This window comes from Silene latifolia, chromosome 1 (assembly GCF_048544455.1).
Source record: "Silene latifolia isolate original U9 population chromosome 1, ASM4854445v1, whole genome shotgun sequence".
Lineage (NCBI taxonomy): Eukaryota > Viridiplantae > Streptophyta > Magnoliopsida > Caryophyllales > Caryophyllaceae > Silene > Silene latifolia.
In genome coordinates this window covers 17,955,532-17,962,401 of record NC_133526.1, presented here as the reverse complement: position 1 = coordinate 17,962,401, position 6,870 = coordinate 17,955,532, and the positions used below count along the sequence as shown (strand labels likewise).

General features: G+C 36.5%; 1 long non-coding RNA gene across 1 annotated transcript; it reads left to right on the top strand.

Moving 5' to 3' along the window:
* The first annotated feature begins 238 nt into the window (after nt 1–238).
* Nucleotides 239–3,726, top strand: LOC141653626 (uncharacterized). Its single transcript, XR_012547482.1, has 4 exons — nt 239–329; nt 439–541; nt 1,870–1,995; nt 3,605–3,726. It is a non-coding gene; the product is annotated as an uncharacterized LOC141653626 (long non-coding RNA).
* Nucleotides 3,727–6,870: the final 3,144 nt, after the last annotated feature.

Here is a 6,870-nt window from a genome sequence, read left to right as displayed (position 1 = left end):
ATCCTAATAATCGTAAAGGAAGTATACCGATATTTCCCACAAAGCCTCCTTAAGGCATGTTTCTCAAACAACCACTTTTTCTCTTCCCTCGCTACTAAATTTGCTTTTCATTCTCTTTGCTCGCTATCCTTTAGAATCAAAAACACTTGTGGTAGTTATAAAACACGCAGACAAATTCCCATTCTCTGACCATTATGCTACCAATTCCCATTCTCTTAGTATTTTTTCCAATTGCATGCAGGTGCTAATTATGAGAACTGTGAGCCACCCTCATATAGTCATTCTCATTGAGCTAATTGATAGCCCACACACTGATCACTTCTATATGGGTATTCTCCACCACCTATTCAATTACCCTTATCATCTATGATTTATATGCTTTTGCCATTGGAAAACCATTGTTATTAAGCTTGTTGATATTGTTCTTATTCTATTTAGTTCTCTATTACATTGAGGAGAGTCCACCAGCTGGTATTAGGGGAGGCTATTGCTACAAAATATCTACACGATATTGTTCTTCTTCTATTCAGTTCTCAATTATGTAAGTTCCTTTTAACACTATTATAGCGTACGTCACTTTCAGAATACGTGTTTTCTTTAAATAACCGGTCCTATAGAGTTTATAAAAAGGCTAATTAAAGCAGAAGGAGAAGTAGAGAGAGGAGGGAAGGATGAAGAAAGGAATGAAGAGCGAAGGAAAGGAGGGTCGGGAAAGGATGAATATATGTAGAAAAGCCATAAGAGAGGGAGACAGCTATGGAATGAGGGGTCGAGAAAGGATGGAATGGATGATATGTGATATCTAAATACTTTTCGCATAATCTGCTTAGACTTTTAACCTACAATATTTGAGGATAACATAGGTTGGTGGGTTGTGAACTAAAAGTGTTTCTAACTTTTCATTTTCATAACCTTCTCGCTTAACGAATAACGACTCACTTATTTGAAGCTGGGCTAATAAACTCGATTTTTATAAAGGTAAGCACCTCTTGATGGCTTGGTGCATGATTGAAGTGATTAATCTTTATTAGGGATGTTAATAAGGCGGGTGAGGGTAGTGGTTATTATTTTTAATGTTCGCCACCTCTCGCCTCAATGACATTCTCACGTGAGTCACGACTTTTATCTAAATAGTTGTCGTAAATGGTTTTAGATTTCTGAAATGCACGCCTTGCTGCAGGCGCCAGTTAATTTGCAACATTTAAATCTTAATGGTTTTTTATCTGGGTTGGCAAGGAATTTTGATTCTTGTCTGTTGTTTCGAAAATGGTATCAGGGTTTTGGTTCATTTGTTATGCTCAAGTGGGTATATTTTCTTATAAAAAATTAACAAGTTATTTTGTTATTTCCATTATTGCAAAAGAATTTAAAACAAAAAACCCACATTTTAGTATGTTATTTTGAAAATGGTATTTGACTTTTATTGCTAGACCTGGTTAACCTGATAAGTTCGATATCAGACCCCATAGAAAATCCTAAGCATGACTCGAAACCCGATTTATCTTAAATTGGTCGAACTAGAAAATATCATTATTTGCCTATTTTGGAGATGTAAAGGTTTTATTTTGTTCCGGGGAGATTCAAATTGAAAACTAGAGGATGAATTTGATACGTTTACGATTTAAAAAGCTGTTGATCTTGCTAAACATCTTGTTCATAGTCAGCTAAAAGTTTACGTTATTCTACCTTGTATCATTTTGGGATAATGTTTTGTGTCTATAAAAATGAGTTAGTGGTCGGGAGTATGGGGTTGGTACGATCATAATAGTGCTTTGTTACTGTAGGTGGTGCTTTTGCTGTGGGTGGTAATAATGCCATACTCACATGAGTTATTGTATTGATCTATCTTCAAATTGATTCCTGTGGCAGGGATGATGTTTGAAGATGATGTGGAGTTCCGGAGCTAGAGCTTGTGCTGAGATCTATGGAGAACCTTCTTTGGATTGACTCTACTGTGTTTGTGTATCTCGTTTGGAATGACGAGTGTAGTAGGAGGTAACTATCTGTCTGAAATCTCGGTTTTTATCTACTTCGTGCTTGTTCTGCATTTATCTGTTTCAGCTAATACCAATTGGATTAGGAAATGGTTTTGTGATCTTGTTCCTCGACTAAAGATGTTTTCTTGTCTAGATATCTGCCAAGTTTCTAAAAGCGGATCTGAAATTTAAAAAAAAAATGAAGATTATTACTAATGTTAGAGACTTAGATACATTGGCATGCCCTGTTTTGTGTCCGATAAGGCCCGTTTTCATCCCTGGCATAGTACACAGCTGCAACAGTTTTGTGATACATCTCTAAAATTCTATCCCTTCCACTTTTACATGCTGTTGCGTGACTACTAACTTACTTTGTTGTTTTCCATGGTTTACAATTTAGAAATTGGTTATGGTGCATGTTTAGATAGACTAACTGGGTTCATTTATCTTAGATTTCACATATGTTTATGTGAATCATCCCATTTTTCTCGAAATAGGAAGGTATGTGTTTATGTGAATCATTCCATTTCTTCAGTGTTTCTATGTAGCAAGGACTTAAAGCATTATTTCAAATGTAAATGGGAAATGTTGTTGGGTTTTTTCTTATGATGGACATGGCACACATAGGTAGGCTTGTTTCTGCCTACATGGTTGGTGATCCATTCGAGTAAGAGTGGAGGAGGAGACGGAGGGGAAAGGGAAAGGAAAGTAAGACAAGGAAGAGAATGAGGGAGGAGGGAGGAGGTGATGAGGAGGATGTGAGGAAGGAGAAATGGAAAGAGGCTGAGGACTAGGAGGGGATAGGGGAGGAGGCTGAGGAGGTAAAGAGAAAGTGGAAAGTGAAGGGGGCACGGAGGAGGAGCAGGAGGGGGATGGTTGAATTATGAGAAATATGACGACCTTTTGCTTGCTTTAAAGTAAAAAAATTCATAACAAGGGAGAATGATGAGAATTATGTTGGCCTTTTGCATGATTAAAAGTAAGAGTTTTTAGCACTATTGTGAGGTTTTTTTTTTTTTAAAAAAAGCTTTTAAGAGTTATTATTTACAGTTCAATTGTTATTTTAATCAAATTTTATAGGAGGACTAGAGGAGATGGAGGTGTAGGTCTTACAAAGGAAAACTTGACTCATCTAGGAAGAGGCAAACTTATTAGGTGATTAAATAATCATGCATGTTACCAAAAAGCCAGCAATCTTGTCGTTCTTGTCATCGAGTATTGTTGTATGGTGATAAAGTGGAAGTTGAACCGTGTCATTCCCCTTATAATAGGGTGCAATGTGTGGAGAAGTGAATCTGGAAGTTTGTGGCTGTTGCTATAGTGTTGTTTGAGAGTTGTGTATAGGTTATAGGTGTATAATGGATGATATTTGCTTTTGTTATACATATGTAGTAACTCTTCTTTGTTCTCATTATTTTGTAATGAGAAACTATCCTTCTTTACATTTAAACGACATGTTGATAAAGATGATGAGATAATGATCGAGTAGTTATTGCCTTTGTAATGTCCTTAGTTTAGAAACCTATGGTTTGCTACCTTTATTAGATTTCTATCCTTGTTAGATTTCTGGTTGTATTATCCGTATTTTCTCGATAATGGCATTAATTTGTTAAATGTCAATTATAAAGGTGAGACGACTTTTAGCAGAATCACTGCCAGAACGTGATTGAAGGAGCTAAGAAGAAGGCATATCAGAAGGTAAAAGCTGATATAAGTTTCTTCTTTGTTTGTTTTACAATTCCAGTTCTCCTGCAATTGATTGACTATAAGTTGATTCGATGACTTTGATGAACTTCATAAGGTATTGTCAAACTATTTGCCTCTTGACCTTGCGATGTGGATGAGAAGTCTGGTTATAGGAGAGGGAGAACCACTATTAGGTGCGGCTTTGGGAAAAAATAACGGGGGTTTATTCTTTCTCTCATTTTTTACCTTTCTTATATTTTCCATAGTTCTATTTTTGATAAGTAGTTGGTTTCTAATCATCTATTCTTGCTTTAGTAGAGGTGATATGGCTACAAATGCTTTACATGACCACAGTTTGATTTTGTGTGTTTGATATCCATGATTTCATGAACTCAAGGTTTGTAGTTTATGTTACATTCGCTGCATATGTCTGGCATGATAGTTTGCACTCTATATAACTGCTCTTTATTAATTTCTGCAAAAATAGTACATGGTAACTTACAATAGCTAAGGTAGTTTACCAAAATTTCCAAAAAATGCTGCAGTATCAGTATCCGTCACAATACTTACGTAATTTTACAATTATGTGCAGGTAGGACTGACTTTCACTATTGTTCTTCATACAAACTTTACTCGACAGCCACCGTTTCAACAACACCAAGTTTCACGCCATGAGGAAAAATGGGTGCAGGGCAAGAAACTACGCCCAGGTTCCATACGCATCGGATCCAAGCATGATGCCAAGCAGGGGCGGTTCTTGAGGGGGTGCAGGGGGCGCAACCGCATCCCCTCAAAGTCAGAAATAAATAAATTATTGTGCAATATATTTCAATGTTATTTGTTTGATATAGTGGTAAGGAGCATTTATTCTAACCTAGAGGTCATGGGTTCGTTTCCGACAACCAACAATTTTGGTGTTTTTTTTCTTTTAATTATCTTTCCCCTATTATTGTACAAAATAGGCCTAATAAATAATTAAACACTCTCTCCCTAATATAACAAGTAGTTTTAGTATCGGATAATTCACGCGGTACCCTTGAAGTTGGCCGCTTTGCACAAAATACCCAAATTTTTTATCCGAAAAATTTAAATAGGCCATAACTCGTGTTTACGAACTCAGAAATTTAAGATTTTTTTTTTTCAAATCGATCATCTTTCCGAGTACTACGATTTGAAAAAAAAGTTTGACGAGTTTGGAACTCGTGACCAGGAGATATGCTCACTCAAAGTTTGTTTGGTCGAAAAAACTTTGCTGCACAATAACTTCTAGTAGCGGAATCCAAATGCGACAATTTTTTTTTTTTTCAAATTGTAGTTCTCAGAAAGATGAGCGATTTGGAAAAAAAAACGTCACTTTTGGAACTCGTAAATACGAGTTATGACCTCTTTAAGATTTTCGGATCAAAAATTTGGGTATTTCGTGCAAAATGGCAAACCTTAGGGGTACCGCGTGAATTATCCGTTTTAGTATTATAATTATAAAATTCTTGATAACTATGTCCATCATTATTAAAAAAAATTACCAAAAAGAATAATTTGTTTGGTATATAATCAATGTTTTTTCCGTATTCTAATTTTGCGTCAGTTTGATAGTCTCGTATTAAAAAAAATCCTTTAAAAAAAGACATCCTTTAAGAAAGACGTATGTAAAATGTATGAAATTTTATTATATTAATATTGATTTCGCCGCCACGTACTAAAAGTCTTTTAATTATGTAAAATTTCCGCACCCCCTCTCTTCAATCCCTAGAGCCGCCACTGATGCCAAGTCCCTGACTAATGCAAAGATTAATAGTGCATAGTATAATGTCAAGATTGCCATCCAGGAAATGTTCTAGAAAACCAATGCACTTTAAGAAGCCAAGTGAATGACCGCAGTATCATGTACGATTTTAGTGTCTTCCCGTGTCTGTGTGTACTTACTTCTCCATGTGTGAGAATCGAGGAGTAAAATAAAATAATTTCAATGTTGGTCTATAGGCAGTGCATAGGGTCTGTGCTTGTCTGTGTAAAAGCACATGTTGCTATTCTGTGTAATCTGCTTGTAAGATTAGGTGTGCTTGAACAATATGATAGTGTGTTTGTGTTATTCTATTGTTATTACTCTTTGTTAGACCTCCGTTCTCTTTTCGCTGATAGTGTAGCTATCACGCCAGATATAGTTTTCAAAAGGTTTAAAAAGGGAGAATTGTGAGGGTACATCATTTAAAAAATTGCCTTTAACTTGAGTCTTGAATTTTTGAATTGCTCGAGGTAGGAAGGTATCCTCACCATCATGTCCCTGATATGTTGAGGTGTTCTTCAGTTCACATAGTAACCGGTTTGCCTCGCTGCCCGTACCATTTTATTTGTGGCCGAGTGTCGTTCTTGAAAGTAGAGTCAGTTCACGCCGACAATTCTTGAAAGCAGTGTCCTATAGTTACTCCTATACGCCGATTGATTGTATATGCTAAAATAGAAGCAAACTAATTATCGAATTTATGCACAGGAGACAACAATTGTATAATATGCACAATTAGTCTTGTTGAAGACGGGTCGGAGTAAGTGACGGATAATGCTACTCACAAAACTAATAGGGGGGACAAGGTGGGGGCACCTCCATGTGCTTCCCTCTCTCCTCTATTTGGGTCATTTGTGAGGGAAAATGGTATCCGTAACTTCAAAGTGACGGATACGTGCCGTCACAAATGAGATTTTGTGTAATATGCATTACACCCAAAAATACCCTTCTATAAAACAGTTATCGCCCTTGCTAACTGCAATGACTGTTGACAACATGGGAAACCAAAGCAACAAAACTATTAACCAACTATAGCGGTCCACGAGGAAACAACACTCCATGCATGATTCGATACGAATTCAAATAAACGAGTCACAATATCTTGGGGTATCGCCTTGAGCCTTGAGCCAGGTGGTCGTTTGTCTCAAACAAATGTATTACAACGTTAGCTCCATTTCAAATGGTCGTTTGAACAGCCTTGAGCCAGGTGGCCTGTCCGGACACAGTGCCTGAGTAACTATAATAGTTACAAATCTTTAACACCCGGGTAACTATGGTAGCATTGAATCTATTATATTCATCATTTTACATGTTGATAATCCTAGCTATGATGGATCGAATCAATTATTTATATGTAGCTGATAGTAACATATGACTACTAGACAAACCCTACTTTTTTTCCTACACATTCCTTACTTTGTCCCATCT